Raw genomic sequence first — 15,401 nt, 5'->3', positions numbered from 1 at the left:
CTTGAAGTTAACAAAGACGGGCGACGCATCGCAATTTAGGTAGCTAGAAAGCGCTGAAGTCTTTTTCGTGCGTCATCAATCTCTCCAAGAGAGTTTGATGGATAAAACAGTTGCCAGTCATGATGTTGTCAAGTGTCCTTCCCTCTTGTGTTCCGATGTGTTTATGTGCTTCCTGCGCTTCTCATAGTGACAGCAACGCCAGTTTACCGCCTAGCGAGCTGTGAAAGCAAAATGGGAGGGACGCCATGCACTCACCGTGACACCATGTGACAACCTCCGGTCGCTTTGCGTAAAGTGCTTCCAAGAGCTTTATATATCAAACGATAAATAAATAAATAAATAAATAAATAAATAAATAAATAAATAAATAAATAAATAAATAAATAAATAAATAAATAAATAAATAAATATGTAGCACGAATGAGACAAACACAAGATGCACATAGATATATGGGCACCTCGTGTCAGTTCTGCTTTCTCCGCATCCGTGTGTCGCTGGAGTCCATCCAAAATTCATTCAGCTTGCTACCTCGTGTGGTCACGCGCGTTCGATTTCCACCGCTATTCGGGTTCGAGAGAAATGACAGAAGCGCGCGCAGCGGTCTTGAGCGTGCATCCAGGTCGTTTGCATCGCCGGAAAGCAAGACCATTGCTTGGCGAGGATTCGGCTTATTGAGCATATACTGTTATCACTTTTTTTTTCTGCGTGTAAGACTGCTTAGCAAGATGTTTGCATCCGATTGCAGTGCTTGCGCAGATAGCCCTTTGTTTCGTCGGGAATTTCGTACTCGTGCCGTTTTATTCTAAGTGCTGTAATTTGTTAAGTTTTATTTCTGTTTATGCATCATCATCATCATCATCATCATCATCATCATCATCATCATCATCATCATCATCATCATAATCAGCCTATATTTATGTCCACTGCAGGACGAAGCCCTTTCCCTGCGATTTCCAATTACTCCTTTCTTGCGCTAGCTGATTCCAACTTGCGCCTGCAAGTTTCCTAACTTCATCGCCCCACCTAGTTTCCTGCCGTCCTCGACTGTGCTTCCCTTCTCTTGGTATCTATTCTGTGACTCTCATGGTCCACCGGCCTGCCCAGCTCCTATGGTGCTGGGAGCTTTAATGTCAGAAGTGCACCACGAAACATGCCGCCTGAATGCCAATAAAATGAATTTAGCCTATCTGAATGACCAAAATATCGAAAATGCTTTCGTGCACATGGTTACCTGTGTTATAAATGTTGCATCTTCACATTTCTATGTGCCAAAAAATTGAACGTTACATGCGACGCCTATACGCCAGTCGATGAAACCGTTAGACTGGACAAGAAGTACAGCAAGAGCATCAGAACCACTCGTTTGTAACTCGTATTAAACGATTATCGCACAAGAATGTGCGGATGTTCGCTTTTATAGTAGTTACCGTGATAAAAATGTATACTGTCGACACGGCTCGCCATGTTTAGCTCCTGCTGATTAAAGAGAAAATTATGCAGACCCAACGCACACTGGTTAAAAGTAAATGCTATAAAAGTGTTCATCTTCTGCAACGCGTTTGGCAGAATAGCGATTACGTGCGTGCCCGGAAAATCAGCGACACGTAGAAACCCCCACCACGCGAATCCACGCAACCTCCGAATTAACACTGTCTCCGCGGGATCGCCGTACTGTTCACCACGCCATCTCCGGGCGCAGCCCCGCCATACTCGGTGTTGCGGCTCGAGGTGGCGTTTGGGCCAGGAATCCACCAAGCCCATTGATGAGTACGTCCGGTAGCAGGAATGAAGGAAAAAGGGTTTAATTTACATTATTTACACTGGCCCCTGGTACGGAAGCCCACTTCCATCAGGAGCATATTAGACGTCTGAGTTCACATCAGGACACGTCAGAACCACTTTCACTGCACCACAGGTCCCCGCTTTTAATACCGTCGTCTACCCTAGGTAGACTGGGGAATCTTATGTCGATAGCTCGGCCAATCCCAATCGTTGAATCAGTCGCAACATACCTCCCATGTTGACGCACCGTTTCGACGGGCCAGCCTCCAATGTCGCACCCCCGCCCCCGCATTCTTGAGTATGCGTGGCCATCTAGGAAACTGAGCTCGAAGCTATTCCCACGGTTTTGGGCAACGATGGCCCCTTTCTTCAATTAGCGGGCTCTGCGTGACGGCACTCTTGTCAGGATCATGATTAGTTAGTAATCTTCACGGCAATTACCGTATACACGGATGGCGGTGGTTATTGTTGACTCGACGCGAGCTCCTTTGTTAACGGGTCACAGTTAAAGCAAAGCAAAGAAAAGCAAAAAAGCAAAGCGAAGCCAAGTAAAGAAGCAAAGCAAAGAAGCAAAGCGAAAGTCCGGGCGGGTTCGCCTAGTAAGCTTCGTTCCAAAATCTCGATAAAACCATTGGCTTGTGGTCTACTACCTTGGCTTTCAGGATTGCTTGATACTTAGTTTTCTCTATCTGGTGCATAATCTCAAAATGTTCTAAGGTGTCTGGCCGAAGTCTTTATCACTACATTGCTGTATAAATTAAAATATAAATTAAGATATTGAAATAATTTGATTTGAGGCACGCCGTAGTGGGGGACTCGGGAATAATTTTGGCCACCTGGGGGATCTTTAACGCACGTGCCCCCAGTGCACGGGACACGGGCGTTCTTGCATTTCGCCCCTATGGAAATGCGACCGCCGCGGCCGGGATTTGATGCCGCGACCTCGTGCTTAGCAGCGCAACACCATAGCCGCTAAGCCACCGCGGCGGGTAAAATTAAAATATCAATGAAATATAAAATGTATCACTAACTTGTTGTTTGTCACTACCTTGTTGCAGGGGAAACACCATACTTGGAAACACCATAATATGACACAATACAACGGAAGAACTAGGTTGTTTCTTTAGGTACCTTTTGTAGTTACACCGGGTGTTTCAGCGAACACTTTCAAAAATTCTTAAAGGTTGCCTGTGGCAGACAGCACAATTATAGTTCATGAGCTGGTCTACTCGAAGAGGCGGATATTACTTGCACAAGACATTGAAATGCATAATTGAGTAATTAACAAACATTCACGAATTAAGTTCTTTAACTAATTACCTGATGGCCCATATTGCAATTCACAAATTGTAGCCACGGAGTTCGCAAGGCGTATCCACTTGAAACGAATTCTCGGGGTGACACCAGTTTCGAGATATTAATTCCCGAACTTCCCGGAGAAATGCATGGGCGTTTCAGTTACTTTTGTGACTCAATGCATAAAGCGACGTTAAGCAAGTAACTGGAACGCCAATGCATTTCTCCGCAAAGTTCGGGAATTAATATCTCGAAACTGGTGTCATCCCGAGAACTCGTTTCAAGTGGATCCGCCTTGCGAACTCCACGGCTACAATTTCTAAATTGCAATATGGGCCATCAGGTAATTAGTTAAAACTTAATTAGTGAAATTTTGTTAATTAGTTGATTGTGCATTTAAATTTCTTGTGCAAGTAATGTCCGCCTTTTCAAGTAGACCAGCTCATTAACCAGAATTGGGCTATCTGCCACAGGCAACCCTTAAGAGTTTTTGAAAGTGTTCGCTGAAACACCCTGTATATATGTATACATATGAAGTGTTAGGTAGGGTAAAGTGCAGTTACCATAGGTTTGTGAGGTCTAGGATTTCTCTCAATTTGAAGAGAGAAAGAGTATGATTAGTCAAGAAGAAACAGGCCAACCTAGACGCAGTAAGGACAAAAGCAGACCAATGAAACGACAAAGCACGAAAATGTCCAACTCAAGAGACCAGATAGAATTCGCTGAACTGTCAAAATTTATCAATAAGAAGAAAGTAAGGGATATTAAAATACGGACGCAGTAAAATAAAATACGGACGCAGCATGACATTTATGAGAAGAAAACTTGTCATAGGACAAGGCAAGATGTATGCACTGAAAGATAAGCAGGGTAAGATCATCACCAATTTCGTTGACATAGTAAAAGCAGCGGAAGAATTCTACACTGACCTGTACAGTTCCCAGAGCAGCTACGCTACCTTCATTCGAAATAGTGATGAACAGGATACAGAGGCTCCTTCTATAACTAGCGGCGAGGAAGTTAGAAAGGCCTTGCAAGGCATGACCCGGGGAAAAGCGGCAGGAGAAGATGAAATAATGGTCGCTTTAATCAAAGATGGAGGAGACATCATGCTTGAAAAGCTTGCGGCCCTTTATACGCAATGCCTCACGACTTCAAGTGTACCAAAGAACTGGAAGAACGCCAACATTATACTAGTCCATAAGAAGGGAGACGTTAAAGAATTGAAGAATTATAGACCCATTAGCTTGCTTTCAATATTGTATAAAATATTCACCAAGATAACTTCCAATAGAGTCAGGGCAACACTTGACTTCAGTCAACCAAGAGAACAGGCTGGCTTCAGGAAGGGATATTCTACGATGGATCATACCCATCTCATGAATGAGATAATCGAGAAATCTGCGGAGTACAATCAACCTCTCTATATGGCTTCCATAGATTATGAAAAAACATTTGATTCAGTAGAGATATCAGCAGTCATGGAGGCATTGCGTAATAAAGGAGTACAGGAGGCATACGTAAATAAATTGGCAAACATCTACAAATATTCTATAGCTACTTCGGTTCTCCACAAGGAAATTAGAAAGTTACCTATCAAGAAAGGGGTCAGGCAAGGAGACAATCTTCCCAATGCTATTCACTGCATGCTTAGAAGAAGTATTCAAGCTCTTAGACTGGGAAGGCTTAGGAGTGAGGATAAACGGCGAATATCTCAGCAACCTTCGGTTTGCAGATGACATTGTCCTATTCAGCAACAATGGGGAGGAATTACAACAAATGATTGAGGACCTTAACCGAGAAAGTGTAAGAGTGGGGTTGAAGATTAATATGCAGAAGACAAAGATAATGTTCAATAGTCTTACAACGGAACAAGAATTCGGGATCACCAGTCCCCCTCTAGAGTCTGTCAATGAGTACGTTTATCTAGGTCAATTACTCACAGGGGACCCTGATCATGAGAAGGAAATTTACAGAAGAATAAAATTGGGTTGGAGGGCACACGGCAGGCATTGCCAAATCCTGACTGGGAGCTTACCAGTGTCGTTGAAAATAAAAGTATACAATCATTGCATTCTACCGGTGCTAACATATGGGGCAGAAACTTGGAGGTTAACAAAGAAGCTTGAGAACAAGTTAAGGACCGCACAAAGAGCGATGGAGCGAAAAATGTTAGGCCTAACGTTAAGAGACAGGAAGAGAACGCTGTGGATCAGAGAGCAAACGGAGATAGCCGATATTCTAATTGACATTAAGAGAGAAAAATGGAGCTGGGCAGGCCATGTAATGCGTAGGATGGATAACTGGTGGACCATTAGGGTTACAGAATGGATACTAATAGAAATGCAGTCGAGGACGGCAGAAAACTAGTTGGGGTGATAAAGTTAGAAAATCTGCAGGCGCAAGTTGGAATCAGCTAGCGCAAGACAGGGGTAATTGGAGACCGCAGGGAGAGGTCTTCGTCCTGCAATGGACATAAAATATAGGCTGATGATATATATATATATATATATATATATATATATATATATATATATATATATTGCGAAAGAATATCTTTTGTTCTTCCGTGAACACTATGATTACGCCTGACCCAATCTGTAGCGCGCTCGCGAGCCCTTTCGCTTTAATTCTTCGCCTGTCCCTGCGTTCGCTCTCAACATATAACCACCGCCATTAGCGCCTGACTTTCGCAGGCCGCGTTTCCGTTTCACGATAGCGAAATAGAGAGCGCATGCGAGCGTGCGCGCAAGGGGCGACCTCTCCAGTCCTCATACTTCCAGGCCGATCTCGCTCGCTGGTCGTGAGCTTACAGGGGGAAGGGACTGCTCCGGCGCTGCCAGAGTCTGGCCCCGTCGGACCCGGAAGTGAGCGGTGGCCGGCGCCGGTCAGATTGACCTCGGTCCGCGCAACGTGCGACCCAGAGAGCGGTTGCAGCAGGCGTTTGGCTCGGCCGAGCACCGCCCCCCACTATATACCGCGACGACAGCGGTGCGTAACGGACGGTACGAAAGGCGCTGAGTCAGGCGCGCTGGCGCGTGGTTCGCATACCGACGCGCACAGCGCGGCCTCTGCGTAGCATTTAGGCAACGGGGCAACGCGCGGGCCATCTTGGCATCCGATCGACCCGGTACTACAAAAGCAGCCAGGGATCGATGCACCGCACTGTCTGGTGGTGTATCATCGCGCCGATGCGGCTGTGGCTCGCTGGCTGAGGAATGGCGAAAGCGAGAACTTCATGCGCGGGGGTCATGGAATGTCGCGAGGCGGTTGCATAAATGCATGCGTATGTACCAGTGACCGTGCGTTCTGTAATGCAAAGCGCAAGCGTGCAAGGAATGAGCGGAGACAACAGACACCACGGAAATACAGTGAGATGCTACAAAAGGCTCCATGGTGAATGCGAAAAATGAAAAAAAAAAAAAAAAAAACATGAACCACGGATATACGCGCTGAGCCACACCGCCGCATCTTGAGTTGGATACGAGGCTACTGAAAAGTCAAGCGGGAATAAGTGCCGAAAACGGGACTACCGTAATCGCAATTCTCATTCGTATATAATAGCGAGGAAAGTGACAAAGCACCGACATGCCGAACAGACAAAACAAGTGATTGTCCGTTATCTTCCTTGTGTCCATCTAATATGTCATCTATGGGGCTAAAAACAAGAACGTTGATCGAAGACCTTGCCCAATAAGGAGCTGTTCACCTGTCTCCCTGGTATCTCTACTTAAGAAAGAAGCGCGCGCACACACACACACACACACACACACACACACACACACACACACACACACACACACACACACACACACACACACACACACACACACACACACACACACACACACACACACACACAAGCACACGCACACGCACAGAACACACACAGAAGAAGAAGAAGAAGAAGAAGAAGAAGAAGAAGAAGAAGAAGAAGAAGAAGAAGAAGAAGAAGAAGAAGAAGAAAATGTTTCACTACACACCATTGTCCATAAGTAGTTGTAAAATGCATGCCATAAAACCAGAACAGAGATAGAAACGCTTTTATTCGTAGAGGAAAAGGGCTACGGCTAGTTTTTTTAGACGCTGGAAGGTTTCACGGAAGTTTCCCTGCACATCAAAGGTTCTTTGCGTGCGAGCTACGCTGGTCGTTTAATTTCCGCGATCTCCGCTCTAACAGCGTAAAAGGGACTGAGATGACGAAAATACCGTAGCCATTATTTCTGACTGTGTATATCAGCACTTGCCTGCAGAGGCTATTTTTCTGCCATAAAAACATCGCGGAAAGAAGAGAGGAAAAAAACATCGAGGCTGCTGCCATAGTTCTTCGCAGACGATCCTGGAATATGTAAATGCACAGGTATGACTAAGTGCAATTTTAGGAAAGTGACAAACGAGGAGAGATGAGGACGCAGTCTGGAAGTACTTTCTTCTTTCTTCGTAACCATCATGTTTAGCGCTGAATGCCAGCGGAGTGGTTCTATGTCGTTTTTTCTTTCTTTCTTTCTTTCTTTCTTTCTTTCTTTCTTTCTTTCTTTCTTTCTTTCTTTCTTTCTTTCTTTCTTTCTTTCTTTCTTTCTTTCTTCTTTCTCTCTCTCTTTCTTTCTTTCTTTTCTTTCTTTCTTTTTATTGAGCTGCCATATAGAATTATTCAGCCGGTGTTAAAATATATGTGAGGAATAACGGCTTGTCGTGTTAACTCGAGTAATAGCACCGGTGTTCTTTTTTCAAGATTTTTCTTAAAAGCCAGTCAAACTCTTTAAACTCTAAGAATATCGTGCAGCGATGGTTGAGTCGACGCCAAAACGAGCTGCGTGCCGAAGACGACGGCTCGATGCAATTATGCACAGATGTGGGCCGTATACGGGCTCACATTAATGCTACCCGTGGATTGAAGTCGCCAGCCTGGTCGCAAGTTAAGACATCGCAGAATACGAAGTAAGCGACTTGAGACGGAAAACGTGCACGACCTCTGTCCCGCGGCAGTGGCGGTCGGAGGGTGGATCAACAGTTGTTATACCCTTGACACACGGGCACTCTTAAGTCTTTTAGGTAAGGGGATATCTACTGGAAAGGCGTTCAAGCGCAGTGACACACGACAAAGGAGTATCTCCCTCCCGGCAAAGTTCCTTCGCGGGAAAGAAGATCGGGCATCTACATTCGAGCGGAAAGGTGTACTCTTGCGTATACAGCGTGCACAACTCATCAACATAACTACGGTGCCCCGCAAGTATTTTTTTTTTACTTTGGAAAATGTTTTAATTTTTAGCGGTGATGCGATTTGTCAAACAGTAAAGATTTACTCTAGCCATACTCAAACGCTCGCACCACGTCGCTAGCGCCGCCATGTTGAATTCCGAATATGCGCATTATAAGCCATCAAAAATGAGAATTTTTTTTTAGGTTCTAGAATCACTAAATATTATCTACATGCGCAGCTTTTTGTTAATGTTTTCTCTCTTGCTGCTTTAACAAGTTGCTTTTCTTTTCGGTGTTCATCTGAGGAACCACCTAAAGAAGTTAATGCGGTGCTGTGTGTCATCGGCGGAACTCCTTTCTGCAAAGGGTCCTTCGGAGTAACAAAGAGGTTTCCTGCAAATGACTACTTTTGCCCGTGTGTCAGGGGTATAACACGGTAGTTCACTAGGGAAGTTTGTTCTAAGACTTTGGAGGGGCCAATGAACCGAACGTGACGCTTTTCAGATAAACCGGGTGTCCAAAGCAGCACGTCGCCGCCAGGGCAGAAGGAAACGACGCGGTGAGCAGCATCGTAATGACTCTTGCGGTCTTCTTGGCTGTATCCTCGGTGTTTATACGAGCACGGTGCCGACATCAGGCAAGAAGGGACGTTAAGTTGTTGAAAATGGATGGTGAAGTGCTGATGGCACCAGAGAAGAAATACAGATCGAGGGCAGAGATTGCGTGGCGGTCGTTATAGATTAGGAAAAACGGAGAGTGGCCAGGTGTTCGTTAAGAAATTATCGGGTTTTACGTGCCAAAATCATGATCTGATTATGAGGCACGCCGTAGTGGGGGACTCCGAAAATTTGGACCACCTGGGGCTCTTTGACGTGCACCTAAATCTGAGTACATGGGTGTTTTCGCATTTCGCCCCCATCGAAATGCGGCCGCCGTGGCCGGGATTCGATCCCGCGACCTCGTGCTCAGCAACCCAACACCATAGCCACTGAGCAACCACGGCGGGTCGCGTCGACAAGCTCAACCGCGCTCGCCCGTTCACCGCACCGCTGTCAAAAGAATTGCGGTGAAAGTGTTACGCATTCTGCTCACATTTCTGCAAGAGACAGGACTGCTGGACACATGGCTACATATTTGGCGCAGAAAGAGACGCTCAGTCGGAGAGATTGGCGGCCAGGTCTGCCAGGCTCACCCCGCCTGTATACACTACTGCCACTACCACCATCACCCTATTACAAAGCTACTAAATGTCTTTATTTCAATATTAATTAAGAAATTAAAAACAAAAGTTCCATAATATATAATTCGTAGGGCCTCAAGGCAAAGGCACCCGTACGTTCATCGGCATGGTATGTGATCGCGCTGCGCACTGTTGCAGGTGCGGTCAAGGTATATGTAAACTGGTAGCGTAGCTTCCATAGAAGCCCACATGTCAAGAAAATGGTGGCTCGTTGCAACCGTCGCCATCTACGTATCGAGGGGACAACTAGCAGCAAGCAAAAAATAAAAAGTGACGTCACAACCGGAAATGGCAGTGACGTCAAGATCTTATGCTGCGTGGCGCGAATTTCTTCAGTGTCCCGGACGCATTGCGACCGCTACGCCAGCAGCTCTTTTTCTTTTGAGGCTGAGGCGAGCTTGCGACTCGCCTCAGCTTAAGCGCCAGCGTGTCATTAAACTATAGGAGTGGCGCATGTCTTAATGTGATCATAATTAGGGTGCTATTGACGGCAATTGCTCCAGTAGGCACTTTAGTAAGCTCAGCGAATAGGATGGCAAAAAATGACAGTGCCACAGAGGTTTCAAAAGCAACTTCACTTTTATTCGTCGGGAATAATGCAACCAATATACTAGACCAAACAAAACATATGTTGAATGGATAAAAAGTACTATGGCCAACACACAGTCGTAGTGTATAGCAACATATGTGAAAGATTTTCACAGAATCATTCGCAATTCCGGGCGACACCATGTATTCATATCCAACAGTTATCAGACAAGACAGCGTTGCCCCACATTATCATTTAGAAAACATTTGACTTACTGATTTTGCTTCCCGCGGACACTAAGAGACTGTGTTACGGAGAGTGAACGAACATAGCGCGACATTTCTTACCGGAGCCTTCCGCATTTATCATCACGACGAGACACAGCGCGTCAGATGCCACAGCGTGAACTTGCACGATAACTAAAAACCTGCACTCACACCTTTCGCCAATAAATGCCGTGCGCTAGGTCACGCAAAACTTGAAGTGAAGCGCACGCCACACTTTGAACAAACACGCAAGGAAAAAAAAATCGGATGAAACCGCCGCGTTCAAGTGAGCAACGCCAGCCCGCACGACATAATAGCTGGTTTGCACAGTCTTGCCAAGTCTTGAGCCAGAATCATTGGTTGGTAGGGGTCACCAAGAACGAACTAATATATTGTGAAATAGAAACAAAATTAACATTTGTTGTTTTAATACAGCAAAAATATTTGAAACGGAATATTTACTTGAATGACAGTATTCTGATTAAAAATTTTCGAACAATTTTTTTTACATAGGTTTCCTAGTTTCAGTGTTTGTCCCCCCTCACCTAGTCGCGCTTCAATCGTGCCCCACTTAAAGCCCCTATATATAAAAAGTAGCGCCATTCTTAGATCTTGCCGCCACCGCGCTCGTCCCGGCGTTTCCTCCTCGCCGCCTCCTGTCGCCCCAGCTTCCTCCGCTCCCATATTGGACAATCCGTGTCACGTGGAAGCAGGCGTTGCGCTTTTGTATACTTTTTTCTTTCCAGTGCGCTCCAACCGCCAATCTCGGGCCTGTGCGAAGAAAGTGCTGTACGCACAAAAGGATCAAACGTGTTAGGGATAAGAACTTCGTTGTGATGGCATGCTGCTGCGCCTTAAGTTGCCGCAACCGACAAGGCGAGGGCAAAATGCTTTTTTTGTTTTCCATCCGGCGAGCGCAAGCGCTTGCTGCACACTTGGTATTTGCGCCGTCTCGCATCGTCGCGTTGCTACTTCCAAAACGGCATTATTAAGGCTAGTTACTAACTGACGAAGCAAAATCGCGCCTCAAAAACTGCTCCGCAGGGCGCGATCGAAGTTTTCCGCGGATTTCCTCTGGTAGCGCGTTATCTGTCGTCTGCCACGGCAGGCCCGACGTAGGCGGCGCCACTGTCGATATCAGTGAAACGGAGGAGGAGGGAAGTGGTTGGCGCTACTTTTTATATATAGGGGATTTAGCATCACTAACTGATATCTCTGGCGATAGGTTTTGGCACGCTTTTAATTCCAAGCTTCGCGACCTATTTAGATGGACCTTGGTGCGGTTCTAATGCCGCGCATAGGCTCATTATCAGCTCCCTCGCCAGCCCGTACCGTCTAAGGGCTGGTCGATGACGTTGTAAAGCGCCAACCGACGACGAAACGCGCGCTCCCTTCGCATAGGATCACTGTCGAGGGCACGGAGAGCTATTAAAGTAGCCCTAAAATAGAAATGCAGAAAGAAGCCGTGACTATCAATACTCCCAAATTATGACAGAAAACTTCACTACGTAACATCCACACCTGCAAGCTTCCCTGCCTTTCAACACTTTGACATCGTATCAGCGTTCATCGCTTCTTTTTAGCTTTTTCTCGGCTGATGAAACACGATGATGCCTCGCTCCAGGTCAAGAGTTTGTTCTTGCCGGTTCAGGCGACCGCATTCTGACAGAGGCGAAATGCACAAAGGGGCGTACAAATGAATTTTGGAGACCGGTAATAAATCATAGGTTCGCGATGTCAGGGCCTGGGGCTCTTAACAACACTGTCCGTCATAGCCCAAGTGGTACCTCATAGAAGACAATGCTAATCAGTCAACATCACCATGATGCTCCGCGCCAACGTTGCATTAAATTTACCAACCTCATACGAACACACGCACAAGTGCACGTCAGAATACTGCAAAACACCGTACTCGATGTACATAGTGATTCAACTAACTGTTTTCGGATCAAATCGGTTCAACTAGTCAATCTTGCGAGATTGACGCAGATTGTTCAGTGCAGTCACAGCACATACGTGTAGTACGATGCCAAGGTGGTATGGTATGTGCCGCTTGGTTGGTATCCAAGCGGTGCCCGACGCCGTTCTGTAAACATGCGACCGCGGCCTCGCAGTAAGAAGCGAAATGGGCCTCAAGAGCAACAGTCCGTTAAAATTCCGCACGAATTTTGTATGTTCTGAAACGTCATCAGCGTACTTTTATGTTCACTGCCTCTCCCAGCGATCTCTAATTACCCCTGACCTGCGTTAGCATTTTTCAAGTTATGCCTGCAAATTTCCTGATTTTATTACCCCACCTAATTTTCCGCCATCCCCGACTGCGCTCCTTTTCCCTAGCACCCACTCTGTACTTCTAATGGACCCCCGATTCATCATCATCAGCCTATATTTATGTCCACTGCAGGACGAAGGCCTCTCCCTGCGATCTCCAATTACCCCTGTCTTGCGCTAGCGTATTCCAACTTGCGCTTGCGAATTTCCTAACTTCATCATCCCACCTGGTTTTCTGCCGTCCTCGACTGCGCTTCCCTTCTCTTGGTATCCATTCTGTAACCCTAATGGTCCACCGGTTATCCATCCTACGCATTACATGGCCTGCCCAGCTCCATTTCCACATTCCGTATGTCCATTTCTTCCACATTAAGCGGAAGAAATGGACCCCCGATTATCTGCCCTATAAATGAAGTGGCCTGCTCAGCTCCTATTCTACCTCTTAATTTCAACTAACAGTACCCCCGTTTGCTCCCTGATCCACAGCGCTCTCTTCCTCTCTCTTATTGTTATATAGGCATAAAATTTTTCGTTTCATCGCTTGTTTAAGGGGTCCTTAACATATTCTCACACTGCATTGTTAACCTCAAAGTTTCTGCCCCATATGATAGTACTGGAAGAATGGAATGATTGTACGCTTTTCTTTTCTGCGACAGTGGTGAGCTCCGGGTCACGATTTGGTAATGCCGGCCGTATGCACTCCGACCCGTTTTCATTCTAATGTGAATTTCCGTGTCATGATCAGGGTTCACTATGAGTAATTGACCAATATAATCTTACTCCTTTACATAGCCTGATTGCCGATCGTGGATTCTTGTTCGCTAGGCAGGTTACTCAACATTACCTTTGTTAACCTACTCTGACACTTTCTTGGTTAAGGTGCTCAATCAATTGTTGTAATGTGTACCCAGCGTTGCTGAACAGGACAATGTCATCGGCAAGCTGAAGGTTGTTGACATATTCGCCGTTGATCATCGCCCTCGATCCTCCCCAGTCTAATTGCTTGAATACTTCTTGTAAACATTCAATTAATATAACTGGAGAGGTTGTGTCTCCTTGCCTGAGTATTTTTTCACTTTTCTTGCGGCTAATTAAAACATGTGAAGCCACAACTATCACTGAGGCAGAGTCGAAGCCTGAGAAGTTGCGGATACGTGTGCTGTATGAAGGCAAATATGGAAGTTACACAAAAATGAAATAATTATTGATTTGTCGGCCGTATGCCGCAAGCACCCCGGCCTTGATGTGAAGCTCGTTCAATCCTTCAGTACGATCCCTACCAATAACTTACACTGCTAATTACGTAGAAATGACGTATCTTTGTCCAAACGTACTGAATTAAGTGATCGAACTGTGCTCCGCCGGGAGAGCGCACAATTCAGCATAATTCGAGCGACGTCAATGCTGATCTTGCTGATACGACGCGTTTTATTGACCGCGCTTAGTGTCGGACACGCTCCACATTGTTCACTTCACGATACCGGGCCACTGTGACCGGCTTAATCGCGCCGTCATGTTGACCTGACTACTGCGCAGCAGGCGTGGAGCACCGTAAGACTGTTGCCGGCTGGACGAAAGTTCTTGCGCTGGATTCTCAAACGTCTATGAAGGGTTTCTTAGGTGTGAGTAGTGAGAGGAGGAAACTATAGAAAGAACATCGCACGGAGCGACTGAAAGACGTGAGTGACGTCATTTCGCCCAGGACTGATGTTAGTCTGGGGTTTAGAATAAGCATATCCGGCCAGTGATAGGAAGACGATGGCTGTCGTCTGCTGTCGCATTGCTCTTTTGCAGTCCGCTTTTACCGTTGGCTGTTGCCTGTACTGGCTTTGTGTATGCAAAAAAAAAAAAAAAACGACAACTAGTGGTGGTCTTTATGAGCGTTATGCTGCGCTTGTTTTTACCAAAAACGAAGTGTCTCCAGTTATACGCCTCTTTGTGGTTATAAACATAAATCCCGAGTCCCAACAAACTGGTGACAGCGGTGGGATTCGAACCCATGCCCCAGTTTGTGGGGACTCGGGGTAGCGTTTAGGCCTGTGATTCTTCAGCCAAAGGGATGAGTACGTCCGGGAGTAAGAGCGAGATAAAAAAGGGTTTATTCTACATACTTACAGTGGCTCCAAATATGGAAGCCCACTCCATGGGGGAGCACTTTGAAAGTCTCAGCTCACTACATATCTGAGCACATATCAGAACACGTCAGGACACGTCAGGACAAACCACTGCACCCAAGGTGTCTGCTTATATTGCAGTCATCTTCCCTAGTTGACCCGATTAGGGAATATGATGTACCTTGGTGCGGCCAATCAGAGGGGTCGTATTGTTCACAGAGCTCCACCTCTAATGTTGCACCCTCGGAAGCAAGGAAGAGGCAATCTGGAAACAGGGGATTCACACTCCTTCCACGGAAGTCGGCGACTTGGTTTCTTGCTCTCCGTGACGGTCATCTTGACAGGGTCGGGAAAGTGACCTTTGTGCTGGTACCCGATTCCAAGAAGGGTGGCGGTTGTGGTCGCTTCATGAGTGTCTTTGTCATCGCGTCCCCTAGCCGGTGTCGGGCCGCGTCGCCAAGTAGTCGGCCGCTGATGAAGGGGGTAGCATCAGGGGAAGCAACCAAACGATGCGCACTGCCGATTTCGGGCGCTTGTTTGCCCATAACCGTCGGTGTCAGGCACTGACGCCGACTGGGCGACGCTGATGAAAGGGCCTGATGGAAACAACCAAAGAATGCGCCTGGCCGATTCGGGACGCAACGGTGTGTGTGTGTTTGGACGTATGCGAGAATTATTCGCTTCGTTCGTGAGATGCATTTTA

The sequence above is a fragment of the Dermacentor silvarum genome, chromosome 1, assembly GCF_013339745.2.
Source record: "Dermacentor silvarum isolate Dsil-2018 chromosome 1, BIME_Dsil_1.4, whole genome shotgun sequence".
In the NCBI taxonomy this organism is placed as follows: Eukaryota; Metazoa; Arthropoda; class Arachnida; order Ixodida; family Ixodidae; genus Dermacentor; species Dermacentor silvarum.
The sequence above is the reverse complement of the archived record's forward strand: the minus strand, read 5'-3'. Positions refer to the sequence as shown.